Here is a 15,399-nt window from a genome sequence, read left to right on the forward strand (position 1 = left end):
GTATTATTCAATTAGTCTTTTATAACGAAATTACTGATGTTTAAAACCAAAAGATTTTTCATTAAATTATCTGTAAAACTCAAATTTGTCACTAATTAAAATTTCATTATATTCAAAAAATAATTTTTAACTTATGGTTGGAAAATCAAAAATGCCATTAAATCATAGAGTTGATTAAACTTTAAAAACAGGTAAAAATAAAGTACAGAGAATTGGGGGGGGGGGGGAGGGTTGAACATTTCACCATTTTCTTTCTGTAAATTATCATTATATAAAATGTCCTAGGTCTTATTTTTTACCAATTACTTTAAACTCTGTTCATTCACAAAAAATTTTGATGGTTGTAAAATACAAAGAAAACAAACAATACAATAAAAGCAAACCTAGAAATTCAGAAATTAAATTTCACCTTTTATAGATTAATCTAGTAGTACTACTCATAGATTAAATGCTTAGCTTACATTTTTGGTAATTTCAATACATGAAATTAATTATTATTGTTCAAGCAATACGGTTCCTTTCTATTTATTATTCACGCATACCAAACTGACTTAGTATTTGACTCTAGCTTCTGGTGAAGATGATTTAATAATCACTTCTTCATGTGAATCACATATCATTACACATTGAAGTAAATATTTTTTGGTACTTACGCATTAACGCCACCGTAGCTACAGGTTTATTTAAAAACAAAGTAGTCAATCTGATTTCAGTGGAAATCCGATTCAAAACAGTCACTTTATTAATTTTAATAAATGGTTATTTTTATTTATTTTATAAAATAATTTAACCAAAATTAACCTACGCTTGCTAACCTTGACTAATTAACACCGTAATGTTTTGAGTATTTATTATATTTATAAAATAAATAAATATAAATAACCATTTCTTAAAATTAATAGACTCAATAAAATAAATACTCAATTTTAAATAAAGCTGTAGCTGCGGTGGCGTTAATACGTAAGTACCCATTTTTTTCATAAGCTGAAACCATTTAGACAGGTCAGGACAGTTATTCCTAATATACTACAGTTTTTCTCTAGTTTGTAATAACAGAAGATATCTGATAAGAATAAGACAAAAGACATGTGATAAGACATAAGACATCAGAACATATTGCTATAGAAGAAATTATCCTACACGCTAGGAGAATTACTGTATTTAGGGTTAATTTCCAAACCCAACATATCAGACAGGATGTTTAAAGAAATATATGATACCAATTTACAAAAAACAAAATAAACATTTTAAGTAAATAAGCTTTTGTGCTGACTCATACAAAGTTAGAAGCATCAAAGTACGCACAGATCTTCAGAAAAGCACATTAATTTTTCTGAACAGAAATAAACCTAATGTCACTGTTAAACACCACACTTTTAAGTAATAACTCCAAGTTCTGGCATATTTAGTGACAACAAAATAGATAAAATACAAAGGTAGTGGAGGTTATATATAAAATTTGTAGTTTAGGATGAATAGAAATCTCAAGTAAGTGAGATTTCATAAGGTAAATGCCATGCTTGATAACCTCTGGAAGCTTAGTCGCTGATCTTTCAACTCATCTAATTTATGACAAAAAAAATCACAGAAATGTAAATATGTTAAAAAATTTTAGCCCTGCAGTTACATCAATAAGTAAGTTTTATCCATGTTAGTTAGTACTTCAAATATGAGCTATATCATTTAAAATTTTGTACAGACAATCAAATAAATTTCAGAATTATTTTGGTCATAGCAGGTTTATGAAAAAATAAATTAGTTATCGCCTCAATCTCTAGTAACTGAAAATGTAATTTTCTATAAAATCAAAATCATATTAATTAAAAAACTAGAAAACTTAAATTTTCATTTGCATTTTGATAATTGTTCACTTTCAAGTAGGGGAGTGAATCACGTATACTCTGCAACTGTATAAACTACAGCCTAATGTCAAACACCAAAAGCTCACGGCAATTATCAGCTACAATAAAAACTTTGCATTTAAAAAACATATCGGCGTAATATTTAGTTCAGTATCCTACACAAATATTTACCTACACCAGTAACATACGCTTTGTAATACTAAGCAAGAGTTACATTTACTGTAAACAGCTAATACACAGGAACCTGATAATTAGATCAAATATGATGCTGCTTATTGGTAATACTTCAATCTTTAAATAACATATCAGACAAATATTCTCTACCGACCTCTACATACTGTTATCTTTCAGATTTTGCATCGTTGCTTCCACCATGTTGTCTGGGATCGCTCTCATTTCTTTTTGTAAGGAGGTTTCTTCAATGGAGCTAGCGGGTATGGGAGGCTGGTATAGTTTTAACAATCCATGTGTAACTGCTAAACGACTAATCATAACTAAAAATTCTTAGGTAAGGTTATGGGGGTTGTGGTAAGAAACTACTGAGACAAGCGGCAATCTTAGCAAAACAGGATTGCCACTACTGCAAAAATAAGACCTCTGGTCTTACAGATCAGTAGCTCTGTTAAAGTGTTAATTGGATAAAAATTTTTTTACATGGTTTATTATGTCAATTTATTTATTAGTTTCTAAAAAGTTAATTTAATACTTTTTTTAAATATTGGATGGGCTTAATAAAAAGGCTGCCGTATTATTAAAAAAAAATAAAAACATAGATACAATACAACCCAAATAATCATATAAAATATTTAGGAATAATGATAATAAAATGATATAGAGGAGATTTATATTGTTTGAAAAATGCCAACATCCGTATGACTGGACCACTAGAAAATCGTTCATAAAATAATATTGTTATAATTGCCTTGAACACTATCTTATTTATATATATATCAAAGAACTTCAGAAACACGTTAAAAGAAAAAGAAAAACTAATAGAATTATTCGACACGGGATCTCGTACCATCAAGAGGTACAGATAATTCTAGATTTAAAACAACCAATAACAAACGAAATAAAAGCTTAAAAAACAAACACTCCTAGACCACAAACTTCATAACAACAATGCCCCATTGCCCAATATCTTACCACACTTGCCAACTGCTACAACCCACTATATCTTTAATTACATCTTCAAAAACGATTATGTTGATTAATCATTTCACACTTTTGTTTAAATTTATAAATACAATATTTTTTAAGTATATTAATTTTATTACTGTTTATTTTTATAATCAGTAATTTACTACGCTTACATTGCAATTAAATTATTAGTTCCATCTATGTCACAGACGATTTACATAAATCTCAATCATAAAAAAGAACACGATAAATTAACGAGCTCTTCTTCAGGAAATGATCTGTTACAGTCTCCAGTCTGTGTGGAATGTACAATAAATTAAGCCTAGACAGTCTTATTTAAAGACAGTCTTATTTACTTCAAAATACGGTTCGAATAACTAACCGCTTCGGTGTAATTAATCTACAAATATGAACTTTGCCGGTTCATATTTCGTAGTAAATGAAATACAAGTTACAATCATTACACGTTAACATTTAAATTTTATATTACATTGTTGAAAAAGATATGTTAATGAGTGTGTATGTTGGGAGTAAGAGCTCTAAATTTTGATAATGATGCATTAATATATAAAATATCAGCTAATAAAATAGGCTAGCTGAATATACAAATTTAGTAAGAAGGCAGAAATTTTTATAATTAAGAATTGATACTTGAGTCTGAACATACTGCACGCCAAAAATCATGTTATCATTTTTTACAACATTAAAATTAAATGTTATAATAATATGAAAATATATATTTACTTGCGCGCTTGTACTTATCTATACAACTAGGATTTCTTTGAATGTGTTCATGATGCAAAAGACATGTCCAATAGTCTGAATAACCATGGTGCCATTGGATAGAAAGTAAATGATGACATATTGCATCTTTAGCGATTAGAAGAATCGAGAGGAGAGTGGAGGAAGTGTTAGGAAAAGACCAATTTGGTTTCAGGAAAAGTATAGGGACAAGGGAAGCAATTTTAGGCCTCAGATTAATAGTAGAAGGAAGATTAAAGAAAAACAAACCGACATACTTGGCGTTTATAGACCTAGAAAAGGCATTCGATAACGTAGACTGGAATAAAATGTTCAGCATTTTAAAAAAATTAGGGTTCAAATACAGAGATGGAAGAACAATTGCTAACATGTACAGGAATCAAACAGCAACAGTAACAATTGAAGAACATAAGAAAGAAGCCGTAATAAGAAAGGGAGTCCGACAAGGACGTTCCCTATCTCCGTTACTTTTTAATCTTTACATGGATCTAGCAGTTAATGATGTTAAAGATCAATTTAGATTCGGAGTAACAGTACAAGGTGAAAAGATAAAGATGCTACGATTTACTGATGATATAGTAATTCTAGCCGAGAATAAAAAGGATTTAGAAGAAACAATGAACGGCATAGATGAAGTCCTACGCGCAAGAACTATCGCATGAAAATAAACAAGAAGAAAACAAAAGTAATGAAATGTAGTAGAAATAACAAAGATGGACCACTGAATGTGAAAATAGGAGGAGAAAAGATTATGGAGGTAGAAGAATTTTGTTATTTGGGAAGTAGAATTGCTAAAGATGGACGAAGCAGGAGCGATATAAAATGCCAAATAGCACAAGCGAAATGAGCCTTCAGTAAGAAATATAATTTGTTTACATCAAAAATTAATTTAAATGTCAGGAAAAGATTTTTGAAAGTATATGTTTGGAGTGTCTCTTTATATGGAAGTGAAACTTGGACGATTGGAGTATCTGAGAAGAAAAGATTAGAAGCTTTTGAAATGCGGTGCTATAGGAGAATGTTAAAAATCAGATGGGTGGATAAAGTGACAAATGAAGAGGTATTGCGACAAATTGATGAAGAAAGAAGCATTTGGAAAAATATAGTTAAAAGAAGAGACAGACTTATAGGCCACATACTAAGGCATCCTGGAATAGTCGCCTTAACATTGGAAGGAGAGGTAGAAGGGAAAAATTGTGTAGGCAGGCCACGTTTGGAATATGTAAAACAAATTGTTAGGGATGTAGGATGTAGAGGGTATACTGAAATGAAACGACTAGCACTAGATAAGGAATCTTGGAGAGCTGCATCAAACCAGTCAAATGACTGAAGACAAAAAAAAACAATAATTAAGTCACAATGATAAAGTATATTATCAATTTACAAAATTATTTTAATATTCTGTTACACGTGAAGTACTTTTAATATTCAATTAATTGTCAGACACTGGCAACAAACAATTTAGGCATACAGATCTTCAGAGCTGACCATTAATAGAATTTAAATCAACAACACTGCTACGTTGTGGATAACTTGCACAATGTGGATCTGTGTGTTGATTCCAACGCAAGGTTAAGTATTCTTGTTGAGGATCAACACTAAATTTCCAACAGAAATATTACATGATAAAGGTGTTGCTGCAAATAGGTTGCATGAATTTTTGAAGTAATTGCAAATTGCCTAAACAATTAATTGGAATTTTTTTGGAAATTAAGTTCAGGAAAAGATCTGAACCGAATCAAATTTGTTCAGATTAATGTGTTTTCTTCTACTCTTGATTAGTGTCAACATATCATGAACCAACTGAGCTTAAGTATTGTTAAGCAATTAACACCTAAAAGGTGAAGTAATAACTTATTACTTCACCTTTAAAATGTTAGACAAAACATTACTAATTTTATATCTGTTCTAGCTAGACACTATGTTTAACATATATTTAAAAATGTGTAAACTAAAGTATGAAAGTATTGGGATTTAATATGATTAATGTAAATTTAACGAGTAAATAATCCATAGTTTATTTATCTGGCAATTACTTTGTGTGCTATTACCACAACCAAATTACATCGCAGCTGGAATGGCATGGCTGTACATTAATTTTGGTCCTCCGGGCCAGATATTTAAAAAATTGAATAGACCAGATAATTAAGTTGTAATATTGTGATATATATAAATACACTGCAGCTTAGCAAATTCAATCTTCATCTGTGATCTTCAATTAAACTTCTGATTGAACAAAAATATTTTGGAGTTTCTTCCCTACATTATCTACATAATATTAAGACAATTAACAATTATTAAGACAAATATCAATTAAAGCCTCCATTACAAGAATTGGAACATTCACAGACAAATTTGATGCGCCAAGCTGACAGCCAAGCCTGGCAAGTCAAATTACAAAATCTGCTTGAACTGCACTGCAATTCCATTCGGTCACAATTAGAAATGAATGTTAATTTGGCTTTAGATCAAGAACAAGTTAAGGAAATCTATGCGACATAGGATGTACAGCAACATTTAAGTAAGTAATCAAGAACATTCTGTAGATAGCTATTGAACAATTGCAATTGCAACAAATCAATTTACCGTTGTTTAAACGCGATATTCTTAATATTTAATGACTTAATCCACACTCAAAAAGATTAAACATTCAAAAATTACATTATTTATAATTGTTGCTAAGAGATGAAAGCTTTAACCGTTGCTAAAAATCTTCCAATTAACAAATGAGAATTATAAAATCACAACTTATTGATAAAACGATGAAAAGAGAATCTCATTTCTTCATTTGTCAACTCACTTGAAGCAATGACAGTTAAATTGGAATTCATTCTAATTCAATTTCTAACCTCAAAGATAGTTTATAATTCTGGCAGACTATGGAAGGAAAGATTATCAAATAAGAGCTGTCCAAATTTTCAGGCGTTCCTAGAATTTGAGACCAGATGACAGACACATCCTGGAAAATCTTATAAGATTTTCAATATTGGAACAAGAATAAATTTTGAAAGTTTGATCATCAGTTAAAAAAATGCTGTAAATTTTTTAATTTATACGATGAATGAAGAGACTAAAAGACAACACACTCGTTCATACTGATAAAACTGATTTTAAGTTCTCATATGTGTAGTCTTGTTTGACTCGGGCAGTCAAACTTTTGCACATATGTTTGCTCACAAATCGGGACTTCAACTCTATAAAGATTTACCTATTTCAGACATAAATAATATATTAACTAATTTATTTATACTTATATTTTAATCTGACCCTGATTTTATTTAAATCTTATTTTGCCAACTCCGGCTAGATATATATTGCAACAATTCTAATCTTAAAGGGGAATATTAATCCTTTATGCAAGATAAAAACTAATTGATTTCTCTTAATGATATTCCATTGATACACTCATTTTGTGGTGTGAATCTCCAGATTAACATTTTGCACTTAGAATTATAACATATATAGAATTCAAATATCAAATGAAAACAAAGTAAAATCATTTCTCTTTGAGTAGTAAGTTTCCATCCATTCTGTCTTTGTGCAATAGAATTAAGTCTCTGATTTGACTAGTCCATAGACAAAGAGGTATTCCTACCAAAATCTTTTCCGATAATGGTCCATCCGTTCTGCCAAGAATATTTTGTAAGACCTATTTAAATTCTTAAATTCAGAAAATCTAAAATCAAACATTCATCTTTTCATCCAAACAAAACATATCTTGGTCATTCAATCCACCCTTGTCGGCCCATTTTGGTGGCTTATGGGAGAGCACAATTGAAAGCGTGAAATATCTATGTTGTGTCGTAGGACAAACAATCAAACACAGGTTTAAGCCTGTCTAATTCTCTTCCCATTTCTGCTGTTTCTACAGATCATAGGGACCCAGACATGTTACCGATTGAGAATATTAAAATAATTTAGTTAATATATTTATTATTGTAATTTATTTATTCTGTTAATGTGCTTTAAATTGTGATTTATATAATGGTCATGTAACATGCAATAAGTCACCAAATTTGCAATTAGTCATTATTTACACTTTCTATCCAATGGCACCATGACTATTCACAGACCACTGGACACATCTACTGCATCACGAACAACATATTTAAAGAAATCCTAAGTCGCTATAAGATTATAGGTACAACTTAGGTGCGATAAGTCACTAAATGTGCAATAAGTCATTATTTACACTTTATCCAATGGCACCATGGTTATTCGGACCATTGAACACAACTTCTGCATCACAAACTACATCACAGATACACCTCCTGCATCATGTTATAGATTGTACGTACAAGTGTGCAAGAATATATTATGTACATTATTACAAAGATTATTCTACTATTCTTATACATTCTTATGTGTAAGTAAATTATCCATAATTTATCTGGCAATTAGTGTATGCTATTACCACAACCAACATATTACACCGCAGCTGGAATAGCTGTATACAGTTTCAATGATAATGATCAATAATTATATTATGAACAATAAATTTTGTCAGAACTGTTGTGAGAAAAGACTTGAGTAGGTATACTGCTAATTGATATGAATCAATTTAAAGGTTGCAATAAATAACTGAAGTAAAATCAGATAGTAATTCCAGATGGATAGCTTTGTTAGAAAGACAAAGCTTGAGATAAGCCTTAGTAATGAAACATAAAAAGCATGACAAGAATTGATCAGGATTCTAAACACCTGCGTGCCAAGAAGAATTTCAAAATTTCACAGACTGAATCACGGTACTATTTATAAATAAGAAGTCAAAAGATTCATTATTGAAAGTACCTAGCAAACTTCCAAATTTACCAAAATAACATTCAATTATAATCATCTCATCTCTGTACTATTAAAGATTGTTTGATCAACTCTAATCTAAAATCTACAATTATGTGATGTCCTGTTAATATAATCAATAAATCTTTGACACGATACTAATAAAACTGAATTATTAATAAATGTCAAAAATTATAAATTTATTTTATAAATTATAATTAGTCACAAATTATTAATTATAATGTCAAATTTATAATACATGTCACAACTAGAAGCCACATTAAGAAATCTTTGAAGCATATCATAATTTCTAATAACAGCAAATGATGTATCATTAAGAAATTGCTTATGATCAAACTGCAATTAAATTTTACACTGCTTAATAGATGAACAGATATAATTGATAAATTTAAATAAACTGCTTGTTTGTTTTAACTTAATCTAATAGAAAATACTCCATTTGAAATAGAATTTCAATTCAAGCCGTGTTGCAACAATGTCTTGCAACACAGCACCTATTTCATATTTTAAATCCTAGATTGATGTGAACATCTCTTTACTTTACCTTTTCACTCATTTGAGATCTTTACTGAATACTGAAAATAACCTTTCAAAAATCTTGTTACTTACGTATTAACGCCACCGCAGCTACAGCTGCTGTTTAGGTTATGTTGACTTCGTGCACTGACAAATCGTACGTATATCAAAATAACCTAACTAAATATAACCTACACCAGTGCAGCTACAGCTTTATTTAAAATCAAAGTAGTCAATCGGATTTTGGTGGATTAACATTCATTGAATTTCAGTGCTATAACATTAAGGTTATATTATTAATAAGTTGTATATATTATGCATATTTAATGTTAATTATAAAAGATTTAGTTAGGTTATTTTGATATACGTACGATTTGTCAGTACACGAAGTTAACATAACCTAAACAGCAGCTGTAGCTGCGGTGGTGTTAATACATTTAAGTACCAAACTCTTATATGCATTAGAATATTCGTTGTTAGGTCATCGCTCTGTAACTCATAAAATGAATGATGTTCAACTTTTAATAAATTATTTGGCATACTGGTGTATAAATGAATAGTAGATCAGGGTTATACTTAATTGTTGACCTTATAAACTTAATTCATTATTAACTGTTCTTTGCCCATATTTTATTTCCAAAGAATGTTTTTTCTTTATTGTTATCTAAATAAATAAGCAGACAAATATTGATGAAATTATTTTCTTTGATGTTTCTATCATTCTTCATAACAGGTTGAAAATGATTCAATGAAACAAAATGGTAAATTCAATAAAAACCTTACATTAGTATTTGTTATATTGTAAATATATTATAACTCAAAAATAATATTTCATCATAAAAAGGTATTTGTAAATTTAATTTCAGTTTATTGTTAATGAATAGAAGACATTAAAATCTCCATAATATCTTGAAACCTGTGGAATTTGTAAAACTTGTTTCAGCCACCTTCGAATACCAAAAACATAATTGTGCTCACTACCCCAGTTTAAACAATTTTAGATAGCTGAAGAAATTATTCCACAATTAAATTAAGTTAATGAAAGCACCCTCTTTGTATAGCAATTGCTTTTGATATGAGTTGTTGCAATATTTCCACTATCCTTTCCCTGGTATTAATTGTGAATTAAGTATTGAATTGTAGAACCTTCGATATATCCCTGGTCAGAGGACCAAAATATGTTAACTAACCTAACCTGTTTTGGTGTAATACCTCAGTAAGGTACATAATAAATTTGCTGGCTCATATTAATTTTAATAAGAAATAATGACAATCACATGTTATTTAAATAATTTTAAATTATTTAAATAACATCCAGAAAGTGTGCAACGAATCAGTCTCAACTTGCCACTAAAAATGTTAAATTATCTAAAATTATAAAACTGTTTTTAACACATAAACCGTACTTTGTTTACCCCAGAGTTCAGTACGTTTAAATCGTGCAATAATTTTATTTCCTCGGTCAATTATTTTATTGCTCGATTAGCCTAAAATTTATAACCAGTCGCGTAATTTGTTTCCGTTTGTTTATTTTTGAGATATTATTTCGCCGGTATTATAAATAGAAAACAAAGTCAGAAACGTTTGCGTATACGAAATAGTTAATTTATTTTGTAAAAATAGGAGAGTGCAAATTGTATTTTAAAATTCACTACGTAATAAGTTTGGATACAATAGGCAAACAAAAATAATGACACTTATTTTAATCTACATTAAAATAATATATATATATAAAAAATTCTTACCTCGACCAACAACGAGGGTTATCTAAAATAAACGTATAAGATATAACATTAATAGTTAAGTCTGAACACAGACATGAGAATCTAAATGAAACTGTGTAATCAACCCAAGATGGCCGCTGGATCCATACGCTTCATTCTGTGTCACGCATGTAATTCAGTCTCTCCCCCCCACCATAACCGTCCCTTCCACAACTAATTTGTTCAACAGTTAAATTGTGAAAATAACCACTCCATCTAAACTGTTCTTCCTACAATGCACCTCTCAGAGCGACCGACCGACAGTTTAATATTAATATTTTTAAACATTTGGTAACTTATAACCATAAAAAATAATTGAAACCAAATTTTAAAACGTATATATACGTTTTAGTGCATATATAAACGTTAACAAAGGAACGTAACCAAGGAATCCAAACGGTAGTAAGGTTTTCAATTATTTTTTTAACTAATATTCAATTTACCTAATATAATTTACTCAAGCATACTTTATAATTGCACTTAGAACTTAGAGGATACGGATCCTCTTTAGTAACTAATCAGAAAAACACAATAGGATCATTTGTTTTAATACAGATGATAAAAAAAATATTAATGAATAGTACATAAGGGGATTATGATATAAAACAGTTATTTCCAAATTTACCTCATCAAGTCGACCACCGTATTTCACAGTACAGCCCAGCACATCTATAATACAAATAAGGGCAATAACAATAGAGATGTTACTAATTGCACGCATAATCCTTATAAAAAAATAAGTAAATTTGGTCGCTACAAAGTTCAATTTTTTTAATAAGTTCAAATCTGAGTCTTTGTTCAACGCGATTTTTTTCAGCATTTTAATAATTATTTTTCTCTCAGATTTGTCACCGCTTTTAAGTCACATAATGTTTGAGATATGGAGGTCCGAATAATCGACGTTTTAATAAACAGTAATCTCAGATTATATTTAACTTCAATCATAATTAACCTCTGAATCTTCTAACACGAAGATCTCTCAAATAATTCGAATACTATAACAAGCAATAATTTATGTAAATTTTACGGATAAATAAAATATTTAAGTCCAGTTAACCGAGAGGTCGGATGTTTAAAATCAGTGATTATTTTACTAACTGTATTAAACGTAAAAATTAAAATAAAAAAGTTATTAAGTTTGATTTTTTTAGTTTTAACACTAATAAAATTAAAAAAATAAATTAAAAAATTTTACAGTAAAAATTAAAAAAAATTTTTTTCATCTTACCGGTTGAGGCAAATGTGTTATAAGTAGAAAACGCAACGCTGCGACTTACTTGATGCCGATTTTGGCAGGCAAGGGGCGAAGGGGTAAGTAAAAATCAGGTTAATTGGCAGCGTAGCGCACCTGTCAATACCTAATGTTAGAATTATTTCTTATATAAGCTTCGTATTAAGATTCTCCGTATATTACGATGGGGGGGGGGGGAGAGTGCAGAGACTCTCTCCCCTCGTTTGACTCTCGATCTCTTGGTTCGTGTCGAAATTCATCAAACTGCGTGTGTCAAAATGTGTGTTACGTTGATGAAAAATTTTATTTGTTTATAATATTAGCTGGTTCCATTATATTCAGCGATGTAGAAAAAATAAACAATCTTACATATTAATAATATTAGCTTACATTTTATTTCTGGTAATTGATTAATCTATTAAAAGTGTTGTTAACGAATAACGTTGTCATACAGTAAATAATGTTTTATTTCTCTTCTGTAAGTGTTTTAAAAATCGTATCAAATTTTGATTATTTGTATTTTACGTGAATCTAGACAACCGTTTAGAAAATAATTCTACGTCTAAACTAGGTAAGTTCTTTCAAATAATAATATTTTGTAATAAGAAAAATGGTACACAAATAATATGATTATTGGTTAACTTATGGGAATTTAATGAACTAAACGATTTCCATTTTGTTTTGGCAAAAATCATTATTTTTAGGTTAGTCAAATATATTTTTATTCTTGTTATTTTAATTAAAATTAAGTACAGATTACTTTATAAAAATATGTAACTAAAATAATTTGCTTTCAAGTAAGTTCCGATACACTAGAACAGGTGTTTTGCTGAATCTTTTGTAGACTAAACGTTTTATTTATGTATTTCTATTTAAATGTGCTCCACTTATTATTTTGGGTATCAATATTCTAATGAAGTTCTGTTTTTTTGTTTAGATTTCTGTTAATAACAAAACCTTTTGCCTGTGTCTACATTTTGTGATTAATAAATTAGCTATCTATTTTAGAAAGATAAATTGCCTTTGTTGTTTAGTATGACATACTTTACAAATATTTTCTCACTTTTCTTGAAACCTTCATTGAAACCGATCAAAGCGGTCGGTTTTATGTTCGATGGTCAGACTTATTATTAACTTTTTTTCGACAAAAATTTAGCCAAAAGTTTTGTTCTAAATTTGTCTTTTCGAATGTCTAGACATAGACATTCGATATAAATCTAGTAAAAGAAGTTTTAGGTTATGTATTTACACGGTTTTAAAAAAATGTATATAGTAATGATATATATGAGGTTTAAACTGTAGTAAACATTTTGGAAGTCATAAGAAGAAAGAAAGGAAAGTAATAGAGAATTAATATTATATATTTTATAATTTTCATAATATAATTTGTCAAATATAATACAATAATTTATTTAATTCGTACAAACAAATGTAATGCCGGGTCCGCTAGATAAAAATTTGCTCTGTAAGATTTCAAAATAAAATAACTTATTTTAAGTACGAGTACAATAAAAAGAGAGAAGCCGGTTTATTTTAAGATAACCTTTCACTAGATAAAGTAAACTAGATTAATGTAACAAAATTTTGTAAGTACAAAATAATCATGGAATCAAGCCGGAATCGAACTCAGGACCGAGTGGTACAAACCTCTCCTAGCAAAAAGTAGGTTTTTACTTTTTTCACGAGCAATATGTACACGATTATCAAAGGTGAAACCAAATCCAGTAGGATTATTAGAGGAAGGAGTAGTAGACAGTCTTATCGAATAATATGTATCTCGGTAGCGATTGAAACACAACCTATTTTTTAAACTTTTTATGTAAGAAAATAATCATTAAAATTTTTTTTTTCTTTTTCTGTTTAGCCTCCGGAACCACGTAATATTATTACTTTAGAAGATGAATGAGTTTAGTCTTGTACAGTGTCAGCTCGACCGTTCCTGAGGTGTGTGGTTAATTGAAACCCAACTCGCCAAAGTACACCGGAATCCACGACCTACTGTTCAAATCCGTATAAAAGTAGGATTTGAACCTTAGAACTCTCGATTTTGAAATCAGCTGACCTGCGAAGACGAGTTCACCGCTAGACCAACACGGTGGGTTAATTTTAAAACTGTTATATTAAAATTTATTTGGTTACTGATCTAGGTTAAAGTTTTCAGTATTTGGACTACACCTTTAACCGCAGGTGCAATTATCAAAGGCACGTTCTTAACTGCTTTATTTGAACAGAAGTAAAAAATTGTACATTGCAAGTAAAAATAATAAAAATAAAAAAAAACAATGAAATAAAGTTAAAAATTAAACAATTATATATTTATAAATTCTGTATCATAGCGATCATTATAAAATAAACATTCACAGTCATTGTAACATCTTGAAAGTAGCAGACACGAATTCATAATTTGGAGAAATATTTAAATAAACTCAAATAAATTTTGTAACAGTGTATAAAGGTGTATAATTATTTTATATTTTGGATACTGGATGTAAAATTAGGCAATTATCTTTTCTATTTATATAAGTTATTTCTTTTAACGAATAATATTTTTGAAAAAATACTTTATTTTACAAATTAATTTTTTTACATATAGATACACGAAATTTCTTAATTTTTCTAAGTCAACAAAATCATTTACGTATTACACGTAATTCCATAAAATTATCTTCAATTATATAACTGTTTTATGAAACTAATAATATTTGTACTAACAGAGTACCGGTAATTAATCTGATTTACAATATCTTGTTTTATTTCTTCTAACAATTTTTTTATATTTTTCTCCATCATAGCATCTAAATTGGTAGTAAAGAATTTAACAATCGAACCGAGACCATTAACAATTCCTCTCATATTTACTTAATTACTTACTAAGACTATTTTTAACTATTCATTTATTAACATTTTTGTACGAATAATACTTCTATCTCTAGACTTATTACTATTTTTACTTACATTATAGAATTTATAATTAAAAGTTATGATTAAAAAAAATTTAATACATATTCAGAAACATTATTCATATTTTATAAATGATTTAAAACTTTATCCATAATAATGAATAAATGTACGGAAAGAGGCTTCTAATTTGGCTAAATCCAATTCTATCGGGATCATTTACGAATTAATTTCAGCTGCTCCAGGATGAATTCATTTAGGAACAGGAGGACCTACAAGAGAATTCAAATACCGATTAGTTTCTGTATTTTTTTCTGATTGTATTTTGTTTCCGATTCCGATTTTTCTGTTGTATTTGTTTAACCTTTCGAGGTCGTTAAATGTATTTTGATTTTTTTATTATACGTCGTTCATCTATTTCTGCTGT

General features: G+C 29.0%; 2 long non-coding RNA genes across 7 annotated transcripts in view; one reads left to right on the top strand and one right to left on the bottom strand.

Annotated features, from left to right (window-relative positions):
- The window catches only part of LOC142321329 (uncharacterized), a 50,992-nt gene extending 39,987 nt beyond the window's left edge, over positions 1–11,005 (bottom strand). The window contains exon 1 of the long non-coding RNA XR_012755592.1: positions 10,826–11,005. This is a non-coding gene — a long non-coding RNA (uncharacterized LOC142321329). The remainder of the gene's footprint in view (positions 1–10,825) is intronic.
- Positions 11,006–11,107: 102 nt separating this feature from the next.
- The window catches only part of LOC142321331 (uncharacterized), a 178,159-nt gene continuing 173,867 nt past the window's right edge, over positions 11,108–15,399 (top strand). For 2 of the 6 annotated variants that reach the window (XR_012755593.1, XR_012755597.1), the window contains exons 1-2: positions 12,489–12,645; positions 13,939–14,169. This is a non-coding gene — a long non-coding RNA (uncharacterized LOC142321331). Of the gene's footprint in view, positions 11,246–12,487; positions 12,646–13,938; positions 14,170–15,399 lie in introns of those variants that run through there. The other 4 variants (XR_012755596.1, XR_012755594.1, XR_012755595.1 and 1 more) reach the window with 4 other exon arrangements.

This window comes from Lycorma delicatula, chromosome 3, assembly GCF_047948215.1.
Source record: "Lycorma delicatula isolate Av1 chromosome 3, ASM4794821v1, whole genome shotgun sequence".
Lineage (NCBI taxonomy): Eukaryota > Metazoa > Arthropoda > Insecta > Hemiptera > Fulgoridae > Lycorma > Lycorma delicatula.